Below are 14,006 nucleotides of genomic sequence, written 5' to 3' on the forward strand. Positions count from 1 at the left end.
TTTTTTATACCGTACATCCGAAGACGGCTGATAACACGGGGTGCTTTTGAGGGCTTTTAAATGGTTTTAGCTCCTGCAAAAGACAATTTCACACGAAAAAAAGAGAAAAAATCATCGTTCTAATGTTATAATCCAAGGAGAAAATAAGGGAACACGTTTGAATGAAGAAAATTCAGACCGCGCTTCCTCTGCAAAAGGCAAATTCTGCGCCACTAGGGTCGCTGTCAGTTCCCAGGTCTTTGTAGAGCTGTCAACCAAGATGTCAATGAAATATATTTTATTTATTTGAATAACCAACAGCCATAATTATCTTTTATATATATTACAAAACAAATAACAAATAAGCCAATTACAGGTTTTCACAAGTAGCATCACAGTGAGTTAAAAAAGATTCTCGAACATAAAATGAATAGTAATTAAATGTAAATTCAAAAGAAAACAAAAAATACTACGAATTATTTCGAAAGCAAACGCCGTACGTCATTAAGATTATTTACAAATAAATACATGTTAAATGATTTATTTATTACATTAAAATTATTAAAAGTTCGCCATAAATATGAATTTTGCCTATAATTATATGAAACAAGAGGTATGTGGAGAAGAGGGTTATTTCTTAAAACTTTGGAAGGAACATTGATTGAAAGTTTGCATAGTAGTTCAGGACAGTCAATTGAACCAGATGCAATTTTAAGTAAATAAATTATCTCCGCTGTTTCCCGACGTTTTTGCAGAGGCAATAGGTGATGTTTTTTTCATATATAAATATACTGGTCGGATTTAAACTCAAGTTTCAACCGGAAACACATGAACTTTACGATTTTTTTTTAATATTTTCAATGCGTGATATCTGCACATTGTACATAGGATTCCATATTTGTGATGCATATTCTAAGTTGCTTCGCACTAATGTACAGTAAAGGATTTTAAGTGTCTTTGCCACAGTAAACGACGTAGAGCTACGCATAACAAAGCCAAGCGCACGCGATGACTTTTTTATGATGCTGTCAACACGGGCGTCGAAAAGTAATTTACTATCATGGAAGACACCTAGATCCTTTACACTTAAAGAGCGTTAGTACGTAAAAATTTTACTTTGCGACTAAATGTAATAACTAAACACTTAGAAGGATTAAGGTCCAAGCAGTTGGAGTTGCAGTAATTCTCCTCCGTAATATGCCGCCATCTTGATCAAGTCCCTGCCCGGTTGAATCCAGTAGATTTTTTCCACAAATATTTAGACGTACTTGTAAAATGTTTAAACATTTTTATTCATATTCACACAACGTTGAGGTTTCACACAAACAGTATCATTTTTTGTAGAAAAAATCATGCTCGCTATGGCGACAACCATCGATTTTTCCTCTCCGTCCCTTTGTAAACTTTGACCTCGTATGGCTAGGTATCTTTATGACATACATAATCTTGTAATATCTTCTGCATTTTTATTAAGGCCCAATAGTGGCTCGATGCCCTAGATTCCACTTCTAATTGCACCTACAAATGTCTGTATTACTCGGGAAAGCACCCTAAATAAAATTTGCTGGATCGTATTATGTTTTATTGCACTGGTTGGGGGGTATAAAGCTGCCAAAATATGTTTACTTCTCTCCAGCCTGGTTTGTGGTACCTACTTTGAAGCGGAGAAATAGTTTCAAATAGTAATGCGAAAAGCACTCATATTTAAAACCAAAAGTCAATTTTTATACCAATTTCAGGACTGTAACAAGTATTAAGCACGAAGGTATAATTAAATAGAGATGACGCTTCATAAAACGCGAATTCGAAATCGTATTCGAAAAATTATCGAACAATATTGCAATGCAAAACGCGTAGTAGAGTAAAAAAGACTAATTGTTCATGCCGCCTACTCTGAATTCAAAGCTGTATGTTGCGCCCTTTCGCATTGCTTCACATTTGCTTAGCGTATACAAGGAAACACAATTTCCCGCCAAATACGAGATAAGCTCCGGAACCTATGTTGAATGGAACACAAGTCGGGTGCTTAGTGCCGCATCTAGAGTACTCTTAGTAGTGGGGATCAGTGCGTGCTATGCAAGCTCCTGACGTCACTGCGATCTGTGAAGATCTATTGTGACGAGTAAATCTATCATCTAGTGTTTAGATATATATATGTTTTTGAAATCAATATATATTTCCTCATTCTAAACAACTCTAAAGAAAATGCTAGAACATTAATTGCAAATAATTATTATATTTTAATCTAACTGTACCTATTTAACGAAATTCGCATATTTTATCTTTCTGTATACTTTCGTATCATATTTATTTTCTCTTGTTTGAAAGAAGAAAGGAGGGAAGGCTGATTTGGGGTTACTCCGTATGGATGTATTTAGTGATATATAGAAAACTGTAATTGGCCTATAATTTCGGTTAATTTGTAAATATATGTTTTTTTTATAATGTCTGTTGTTTTCTTTAATAAATATAATTAAAATTGAAAAATATCATTGAAATCAAGTGAGAAGTGGAGACGATTTCGGGGTAAGAACAAGAGTTGTTATCAATTCAAACAAAACAGCCAATAGCAATTCCAATTCAGATCATGGGGTCCGTTTTGCCGATGATTCAATGAACTTGATTTAACAAGAAACTTGCCCAATGTTGTCTGTATGTGTCATCCAATGTGCCAGTGCCGTGGGAGGGAGTGACGACGAATACGGAAAATACCCACTACGAACAAGGGGGAATAATTGACATAAAAATATGATAATTATTGAATACTACGAATATGGGGGTTGTCGACAATTGAAGTTCCACTGTATTCCATAAACTACTAACGTACTCGTCAGACGTTGTCCTGCCCGAACGTTGGCTTGCCTTGAAAAAATACTTTTTATTGATAAGTAGGTACCTAGGTACTTGTTTGTGATTGAATTCCAAAACTAAAAAAATGTTAATATTTAATTTAGGTAGGTACTCGTTTATGGTTGATAACAAAACATAAAATAAATATTTTTTTAAATATGGCATTCTTTTTGCAAACGTCGAACGCCGGTCTTCTCACCAACAGAGGGGTGTACTTACCTAAGAATACGATTTTTTTAAATGTATTGAATTTTATATTTTTTTGGTATAACCAAAAATCCAGTAAAAACAAATAAATGGGTAGAAATTATGAGGAATTTAATGAAACAATCTTAGATTAAGATCCACAAAAAAAATGTTGTTTGTAAACATTTAAAACAATTTTTTTTTATACACAAAAAAAAACATCTTTCCATTTTTTGTAAATGCATTCTCCTCGAATGCAACCCTGGTAGATCAATGAATAAAACATTTATGCTCCCAACTTCATTTTTAAATATTCGATTGAAGATTTTATTATCTACGAACACGCACAGCGCAAAGATCTATATTTCTCTGAAAACCGCACGTAAATCGGTTCAGCCGTTTAGGAGTACGGTGATATCACACGTACAGAGGAATTACATATAAAGATAACCCTGAAAGTGGAAATGCTAAGACTTTTTTTGAAATTTCAGGGGCATCAAGAAAACAGCTATGTAGATGCAGATGAAATCAGATTATAATTAAATTATTTCCATTTTTGACCGATTGTAGTAATCGATTATTTTCAACGCGCATCGCTAGTTAGGAATAAGGGAAGGGGCCGAAATGATCAATAATTGGAATGAAAAGCGGATGAAAACAGAAATGATAGATATTGGAATAACAAATAACAGCTATTATCCACGTAGACAGTTCTTCAGTAGCCCGTAGCCACTACCTGGCAACTCTTTCGAATCAAATAGAAAATTTTCATGTTTTCTTTACAAACAGTGACTTGTATTTTTCGAGCCTTTAGAAATATTAATGATGATTTCTTTGTCCAGATGAATAAGAATACAGTTTTGTTTGTGAAATAGAACCAGAATCCCTAACGCGTGTTTTTGTGATGTAAAAAAACCTGAAAAGGGAAATCGATTAGAGATTGGGCCCCGGTTACAATGGAAAGTTAACAGAGTTATCGTCGACTATACGTCTATAAAGAAAAACCGATATTTGTGTACGAAAATGAGTATATTTGCATGAACATTTAAAGTATCTTCGTTTGAACATGTTTAGAAGAAAAAATGTATACATATTCTGCTTTTCACACTGAAAACTTAATTTTACTTTGTAGATAAAATTGAAAATAAATGTTAACTTCCAGTTTTAATCGGGGCCCTGAGCCTTGATTATGAACGCTACCTTCATCGGTACATATCGAGACGGTATAAACTCACATCGATATTTATGCACGAAAATGTGCATATTTGTATCAAAATTCAAAGTATCCTCGTCGCTAACTTATAATTGAACATGTTTAGAAAAAAAATTGTTAATATATTATATTTTTCATACAGAAAATTTAATTTTATTTTGCAGATAAAATTAAAGATAAATGTTAACTTCCATTGGAATGCGAGACCTGGTAATGTTAATTTAAATCAATGACACACGCGCCAAATTATTTTACCAGAAATCTAGAGCATCGGCCGAAGAAAGCAACCTAGCGTTTTCTGTTTACCCCAATGCATTATATTGTGCACACTGGGCGTTAATTTTTAATAACGGAATCGGATAACAAATCCCATCTGGAGTACATCAATTTCATTTCTGCCATAGAAACGTCAAGAACATAGGAGCAGGACCTAGAGCTACTCGTTCATGCTCGCCTTCCGGGGAACCGGTAATAATGCAAAAATAACAAAGATACAAATACAACAAAATAATTACACTAATATACAACGTACCCTACCTGCCCCCTACGACTGAACTGTACGAAAAAAGTGACCAGCTTGACGTAAAATTTTTGCCGAAAATTGAGACGATAACCATTGTACACAAAATTCCATTGGGAAACATACAAGAGGATGACATAACATTTATCAAAAATGCTGACAGACACCAATATAATATCATGCAAAAACCACAAAGACACAAAGAAAAAGCAAAGACAAATGCAGGACAGTCAAAAATACTATACAATGGACATAAACAGTACAACGACTGACCGTACTACTTGAAAAATCACATTGGAGACAAATTTAAATTAACCTGGAAAAGCACACTACACTAACCAGACGAGATATAACATGACAAGACCTTATCATTTTAACATGATTCAGTTCGATTCAGTGTTCAACTTGTCACATCATCCAGTTCGAGTCCATTCACACTGTCCTGTATTATATTTACCATATAATAAAAACACATCAACACCGTTTCTCGTGTCATCTCCAACCGGAGTAGGAGCGCCCCTAACAACTATAAAAATCCTTCTATAATTTTGATTCTGCCACTACGGTTGCATCGTCACATGATGTTTACGACCTTATCTCTCTTAGTCCTATATTAACCACTTTCACCATTCCTGAAAGCGTTTTTAAACATTTATTTTGTCTTAACACATTACAACAGAGATGAAGAACATTTAAGAGAAGGTAATATAGAAGTCTAGGCATCTACAGGGCTTATGACCTGTCAATGTCTGGTTTATGTGGCCACTTTACACACTGTGTAACATTCACCATTCTGCCCATATTTGAACATCCATATTCCTTAATTTTTTTCATCTGTTGATGTTCTTCATCTCTGTTGTAATATGTTAATATAAACAGCTCCCCGGGGAGTTGAATCCAGTCCTTGTCTACAAAAATTTGGACAAACTCAAAATATTGCTGATTTATTTTGTCTGTGTGAGATTTTGTTTTTGTTTTTATATTGTTGTGATATATTTAGTTTAAAGGTGTTAAATTTGCTTCGTTTCTTGAAAATGTGCTTTTCAAATAAATGGTTAATAGAGTTGTTGTTATTCTTGGTAATGTAATTCATTCGTTCACAAAGCTTGATCGCTGGAAAAAGCACAGCTCATTTCGTTTGAAAGGCGCTAGCTTGAATGAATTATTTTGTCATTACGTATTGAAGGGTGTAGATGTAGACGAATATAAGGTTGTTTACGTCGAGCACGAAGCTGTTGGAGGTTTGTCGATAGTTAATGAAGCCTGATTGTGAGAGCCTGTTATCAGAAGGGTAATGTAATAAATAAATACACTAACACGGTAATGTCCCAATATTGATCCATTCTTATCGCGGCAAAACGCGAGTTATTTGTGTTGAACTTACGTGTATTGTACATAATATGTTTTACATATTTCTTTTTGAACGGCCATGAAAATTTTCCAGAAACTAAGAAGCCAAAATCCACAACCCGGTTCTGAAATCAAGCCTTTACAATGGAATGTCAAGTAGACGAGGGAATAAAGCGGCCTAAGCTGCTCGCGATATTTGCGCAGTGTACGGTGAAGATGCGGTAAATAAAATATTTTTTTTTTGTAAAATAATAAAAGAGAAGACTAATTTGTTTTTTTTTCTTTTTTGTTGTGTCTTCTTGTTCTTGTCATTTGGAAAAAAAGAACACAACTTAACAAGTTGTTGACTGAGGTGTTAACATAATATGCTAACACGCAATTGAATTTTCGAGGATCCTCACTATTTCTCACACTGTTTTTTTACTTTACATATATCCTTTTTTTATCGCATGTTTTACAATGTTTTTTCAATGTTTTTTTACTATGTTTTTTTAAATGGGTTTTTTGCTATCCTTATTTATTTTTTACTATGTTTCTTGCTGTGTATTTTGTTTTTTACTACGTATTTACTGGGTTTTTAATTATTTTTTTACTATTTTTTTTTACTATGTTTCTTACAATGTATTTGGTTTTTACAATGTATTTTACTGGGTTTTTAAAAACGTTTTTTACTTTATTTTAACTGAATTTTTTACTATGTTTTTTTACTACATGTTTTAATGTTTTTTTTTTACTGTGTTCTTTACTATATTTTCACTATGTCTACTACCTTTATTTATGTATTCTATGTATTGATTACTGTTTTTTAATTTAAAAAAATTGACTGGCTTGGAACGGGGTAAATAACTCTAGTAAGAGAGAATTTTAGTCGAAATATAATAAGATTTTTAAAAGATATATTTTTTTTTTATATTTAAACACTTTATATACATAAACACTATATACAGTTAACATAAATATGCATGAGGGGGGGCATATTGCCTTAAGGCAATTTCTTCCTACCCACCCAAAAAATACTATTGAGAGTCGTATCAAAATAACCGTGTTTAACTTTCCAGTGAACTAAACCATAATTTCGGATTTGCAAATCAAATTTACATGGATGATTCAATTTTACAAGTTTTATTTCAATCAAATTATCTTTCCAATTTGCTAATGGTGTCGAGTAAACATCGCCGAGGTATAAATTATCACAGTGTACGCTTTAAGAGGAGAATAAAAAAACACTATTTAAGTCTGTCCAAATGCTCGCAGACAAAAGATTGGATTTACCCCTAGGGAGCCATTCAGATCAACATATTGAACAGAGGTGGAAAACATTTTAGAAAAGGAATATGGAAGTCTATGCATTTACAGGGCCTATGACCAGTCATTGGAAGTAGTTATATTTACACTCTGTGTAACATTTACCATTTTGCCTCCATATTTTTTCAATTCTTCTATCGGTTGATTTTTGTGAAGTTGAAGATCTTAAATCTTTATTGATACAGGTGAGATTGATCTGATTGAATCACTTCGCCCACCAGGCAACGCCCGAAAATGTTTGTGAACAATTTTTTTCATGCACGTATATAGAACCACAAGGAAACAAAGCAAGTTTAACATTCTAAACTTTAATTTCTTCTTGAACCAGTTATTATTTTCAGTCTGAGCGAAGAATTGAAGAAATGTGGATGTTTAAACGTAGGGAAAATGGTAAATGTTACTCAGTGTGTCAACTGGCCACTTAACCAGTCAATGACAGGTAATAATATATTTATTTTACTTGATAAACAAACAGTATGTACAAGCACTTTTTTGTAATATTGGTGTTGGACATCTACGCACACACCAATTGTTCACACTAAAGGCATTTTACAAAGAAATTAAATCAATTTTTCCTTCGCAGTCTCAACCCTGGGGATTGGTTTGCAGCAAAGTCCTGCGTCTCGTCCTCCATTGGTCTCAATTTTCTGCAGCCCTCTTCAACTCGACATATGAGGCGCAGTTTAAATCTTCGCACACTTGCTCCAAATATTCCCGTCAGGGGCGCTTTCTATAATTTACCCCCTCAGCCATTCCCTCTATGATGTCGTGCAGGAGACCCCCATGGCGCATAATGTGGCCGATCCATCGGGCTCGCCTCTCTGAGATGGTTTTTATTAGGTGCCTACCTTCGTCGATTCTGTTAAGAACCTCGTCATTAGTGATGTGGTCTTTCCAGCAAATTCCTAATATTTTTCTGTAGCACCACATCTCGAAGGCTTCTAGTCTTTTTTTATATCTTTCGGTAAGGCACCATGTCTCAAAACCGTACATCAATATGCTCCATACATATGTCTTGGCACGTTGCTTGCGGAGTTTTAGATTGATATTATTCGACTCAAAAATCTCTGATTTTTTGTTAAAAGCAAGCCTTGCTTGGTGTATGCGGCAGTCGACTTCTCTTTTTGTTCTCCCATCCCAGGTGATTCTGCTTCCAAGGTACACAAACTCTTTCGCGTTTTTCAGAGTTGCTCCTGACATTACTATATTCATTCGTTGCTCATTACGGGCCACAGGCATTACTTTAATTTTGCTCCTATTTTTTCATATTATATTTCAATCAATTTGCCTGTATGATAATAATAATAAATGAAATATGTGCTTTTCTGAATATTTCTATGACTTTTTCCCTAGTAACACTTATTATCGCCATTTAAATGCTACTGGGTTGTCGAGAAAAATATCCAGCTCGGTCAATCTATTGGTCGCATATCATACATCGGTATTGTAGATTGTTTTAAATAGTTAAGCACTGTAAACGCTAAGACTTCCATATTCCTTCTTTTAAACGTTCTTTATCTCTGTTGTAATATGTTGAGAATAAAGAATGTCTCGTTATTATAATACATAAATGAGACGGAATTCGGTAGACATTCTAAATTATAATAATACATTATCAAACATATGTTCTGGGTTCTGCGCCGTACCTATATATACTCGGATAGTACAAGAGCGGCGCTAATATTGAACTGTATGAATTGTGTTGACCTTTTCTTTTATCTCGCACGGTTATGTCGAATAAATCGTTTGATATAATTTTTAGATCTGTAAAGTTTTAAAATGTTTAACGAGTTGCCAGAAAGTCTCAAGGAAGCTGGAAGCATCTCCACTTTTCGAGCGAAATGCTATTTGTATATTAGGGATAGAAATAATTAATTTGTGTGTTATGTAAATTTTTAGAAATATATAATTTAGGTATATTTTGTTTAATTAATAATTCTTCCGTCTGTTGATTTTAGTGAAGTTAAAGAGCTGAAACCTTTATTGTTGTAAAGAGAGACGTCTAATCGAATTATTTTTCAATTCAATTCAATTAATTTATTTAAATATAACATATGCATTACAAACATACATTCAATACGTACATATTATAAAAAAGAAAAAAATACATTTCACATACTAGGAAACGCCTGAAAACAATTTTCCAATTTTTAAACTTTTTCTCGGACCAGATGGTTTTTTATAATATTTTGAGTTTGTCCAAATGTTTGTAGACAAAATACTGGATTTCACCCCCTAGGGAGTTATTAAGACAATTAACTATAGTGTTATACTAGTAACTAAATTTAAGTAAATCCGTAAATTTATCATCTAAACAAATAAATTAATTAATTAATTAACTTGTTTAAAATTTAATTTGGCCACGAGTTTTACGAAAAACGGCGAATTAAATTTTTGTTCAATATGCACACATACAAACTTTTGAATCATAGTCAATTCAATTTAACCGGGTATTAAAAAAAGTCTCACTCGACTTTTGGGAGAGTGGTTCCAACATAGGCCATCGGATCTATGTATATTTTTTATCTTACATAAGCTCTACGGCGTGGCGCGGCGCTTCAAAAAAATATATTGATAGATTTTACAGCGGGAGCTTTTACTAAATACTATTAAAACATGTGTGTCAAAAAGAACGGGGACATGTTAGAAATAAATAGAATGTGTAATTCATATAGACCCATTTTAAATATCATTGGATTTGTAAATATATTCATTCGTCAGGGATGAATAAACTTTTTAAGTTGAGATTTTTTATTTTTTTATAAATTGAAATTTTTGTAAATAATGCGAATGTGACACATTACATTGCTGGGCTTATTGCCAAATGGAATTTTTTCCGATTGACCAATAAACTAATAGTTTCATTTATGTAATTTTAGTCGCAAAATATATTCAATAGAAAATAAAAAAGCTAAAGATATACAAATATAGAAATAATTGTGTTTGTATATAAATTACCTTAAATCAATGCTATTACTCAATGGGGAAAAGGAATAAAGAGGAAAGAAGGAGAAATTAAGTAAGATAATGGAGACGTTTCTTCAGAGGTGATTTAAACAGAGATCCAGCAGTAACATCTCTGATAGTGGATGGGAGATGATTCCACAGTCGAGCCGCATGGACACTATATAAGTTAGAGAAGAAAGAGGAATCGTGGATGGGTATTGAGAGGGTGCTTTGAGAATTAGGACGAAGAGGTAAACCATGAACTAATAAGCGTTGAAATTTTTCACGGAGGTATAAGGAGCGTTAGGACTATGAAGTATAGTAAACAGAGTGAGAGGGAGTGATTAATTCTCCGCTGCGCTGTCTAATCTTGAGCCATTTCAGTTGCCTACGATAGTCATAAATGTGGTCATATTTCTCAAGACCAAAAATATACCTTATGCATGTATTTTGAAGTCATTCATGTTTATCGAGTTGCTCACAGATTAAATCAGTCATGGAAACATCAGCGTAATCTAGAATGGGTAGTGGTAATGCTTGTACAAGTGAGCATTTTGTATTAATGTGTAAGAATTTTTGCAACCTAGTAGGTGAGTGTAGACTGAAAAATATTTTGGGGCTTAATTCATTAGTATGAGCTCGCTAGCATAGATGTTCATCTATTAGTATTCCTAGATTTTTCATAGATTTCCTGTTTTGTATATTAGTACCATTGACATTAGGAGGATTAAGAAAAGATACGTCTAACTTACTTAGCAAATCTTTGACTACCCGCAAACATAACTTGTTTACGGAATGAAATAATGGTGGCTGCTTTGTAAATGTTTGTGCAATAAATATTATTAATTTTAAGATAATAAACTTGACTTTTCATTAATACGAAATTACAGAAAACATAGACCTTAATTCTGGTAGTATATGTGGGTAGGAACCGCTTTGTTCTAGGTCTATGAAGGATTTTGAGTCGGATATTTCCATTCTTCCTCGTGACAGTATTGCAATAAGGAACTTCAGCCCTACGGGAAATTGGGTACAATAATGTTTTCTTACGCACGGTAAAAATGAAAGCATTCAATTATACGGCAGTTTCTTGAAAATGTACGAAAAAAATTTTGAACACATTTTAATGAAAACGAACTACTTTGAACGACGTCACTAGTTCATACGAATCAACCAAAGATAAGAGAGTTGTGGAAGATTTCTTGTTTACTTACCGTCATCGGACCAATCAGCAGAATGAGAAGAAACGGAAGAGAACTTGAGACGTCACACGCGGAGTAATTTCAGAAAAATATAATTTAAAAAAATCGATATGTAAATACGATACATAATTTTTTTTTTAAAAATAGCTAAGTTTAATAATTATTTCCATATAAATATTGTATCATAAAATGCGCGCTTAGCATAATTAGTCTTGTGAGAGCCAGTTGCATCTTAAAAAGTTTAAAATTAAATCATTATTCCTCTATCTTCAAAATGGTCACAATAGTTTGTTTCATTTTGCTTTTTTCATAGAACCCATTTCGTCCTTTTGACGAAAACTCAACAATTATTATTGAACTTTTCACATTATTTATCTTGATTTTTGTTGGTGCTACCGGCCCTTAGTCGTCTGTTTAAGTTATTATTGTTATTTGATTAGCACGTTTTACGGTTTAAAAATAGCATGTTTATGCTATAGAGACAATGACAAATCATATGTGTTGACATTTTCTTGATTTTAGATTTATTTTAACAGTAAAAACACAGAACGCGGTGAATGACATGTCTGAAAATTTTTGGAAAACTGAAAATGGCTGTACCTACTATTACGCTAAAAACTAACAAAGCCAATACACGAAACACGTTACATGAAACAATATCAGTGTGTTGTAATTAAAACCATAATATTTTTCATTCAAAACTAATAGAGCGTCATAATATTAACTACTACATATGATTTAAAATCGTTATTAAATAAGTCAAATAAACTAGGCTTGGGAAATGTTAAAAATTGAATTGGCTTTTGTTACAAAGTGAATATGAATACGAATGCATGCTTTACAAATATTAATATGTATACGAATATTGAGAACGATACATCTAAACTCGATAGATCTCTTTGATGACAATACATAGTTCAAGATAATTATTTAGACATGTAAAAATACAGCACACATTCGATGATAGGATAGATTCTATGTAGGCCGGATAAATCATATCGAATCGGTGCAACATCGTTTGCTAAGAAAAGTAGCATGGATGATTGCCCCCGAGAGGAGAGACTACACTTACGGAGATGGAGTCAATGTTAAAATTCTCAAGTCTACAAAAACGTAGAAATAACATTGACTCCATATTTATGTTTAATTTGCTGAATGGCTTAATTGATGTACCATCGTTACTGGAACAAGTGGCATTCAAAGTTCCGATCCGCCAGTTGCGAAATAATAATGTGCTGTTCGTGGATCAACACCGCACAAACTATGGCTTGCGTGCACCAATGTCCCGATTGTGTCGTATTGTAAACTCGAGACAAGATCTGGACTTTTTTGGTGAAAGTCTTTATAGATTTAAAAATTCACTAAGATAGACCGGATCTTATCTTGTCCTAGCTTTAATTTTATTTAATTGTATTTTATTTTATTAGTGCTTATATTTATCATAAGAAATTGTATTTACTATTGTTAGAAAGGACTGCATAAGTCCGTCAAATAAATAAAATAAATAACGTTTAACAATTTTCCGTTCAATGTTAATATTTCTGTTTTATAATTTACTCTGTTAAACTAACAATTGACTAGAGTTAACGTGGAGATCGTATGTTTGAATTCCCTGAGATTTTAGATATATTTATCTTCAAAATACTTAGAATAAAGTTTGTTGACACGAAATATTCGCGGTACATGCGTCTTGATGGCTACACTTAAGTGAGTTGATTGATAATAACTGAGTCACCCCTCACGGAATTCTTTGTAAAGTTGTGAATGAACCGACCCGCCGGGAGGTCCTCGAAACTTTCTTGTAACAAAGAGTGCCATCGATTTTTCACCCCGCGTCATCCACTTCGGAAGTTGTGGAGGCAATCTCACTTACATACTCCAGGACGGCCGATTTATTTAAAGGGCGTAGCGCTCTACACACGGCCCTTGCAAAATTATACATTGCGAAGGCTTAGGTGTCTCGTGTAAAAAAATGGGTGCACAGCGGCGCGCGGATATAAAAACATGCCTACCTCAATAAAAGGTTACACACACTCCTTGTCAAAAATTTCTTGTCAGCTTTTGAAGTTCCTTCTCTATCTGGATCAAATGCACTCACTCATTACACGGTAATTTCACACGAATTGGCGGTTGACATTTGAGTATTATTGTAAAGTGGTACAAAGTATTTTTAGAGTAAGCGGGACGAGTGACGGCCCGGCTGCGAGGCGAACTCTCCGCACTAAACTGTCGGCGGTGTCGACTGTCGTCCGACGCGCGTTCGATGCGCGACGCCGTCAGGGGCGCATGCGCCGGCCGCTTTTCTTGTTTTCCCGACACCGTAATTTTTGGACTTCGTGTGACTGTACAATGGAGGGAAAAATCACCGGGAAAATTGTAAATAGTAAAAAATTATCCAACTTCGTGATATTTGGGACCCGAAGTTTTAAATTACTTTTAATGAAATTGTTTAAAA

At 33.7% G+C, this 14,006-nt stretch overlaps 1 protein-coding gene across 5 annotated transcripts in view; it reads right to left on the minus strand.

The window, feature by feature from the left end:
- The window catches only part of Shab (potassium voltage-gated channel shaker cognate b), an 84,581-nt gene extending 70,776 nt beyond the window's left edge, over positions 1-13,805 (minus strand). For 4 of the 5 annotated variants that reach the window (XR_015822086.1, XR_015822088.1, XM_088225016.1 and 1 more), the window contains exon 1: positions 13,564-13,779. The gene's annotated coding sequence lies outside the window, so the exon portion shown is untranslated. Of the gene's footprint in view, positions 1-13,563 lie in introns of all 5 variants that reach the window. The other variant, XM_088225014.1, reaches the window with a different exon arrangement.
- Positions 13,806-14,006: the final 201 nt, after the last annotated feature.

This window comes from Micrasema longulum, unplaced genomic scaffold (genome assembly GCF_059751315.1).
Source record: "Micrasema longulum isolate JH-2025_06_02 unplaced genomic scaffold, ASM5975131v1 h1tg000323l, whole genome shotgun sequence".
NCBI lineage: Eukaryota > Metazoa > Arthropoda > Insecta > Trichoptera > Brachycentridae > Micrasema > Micrasema longulum.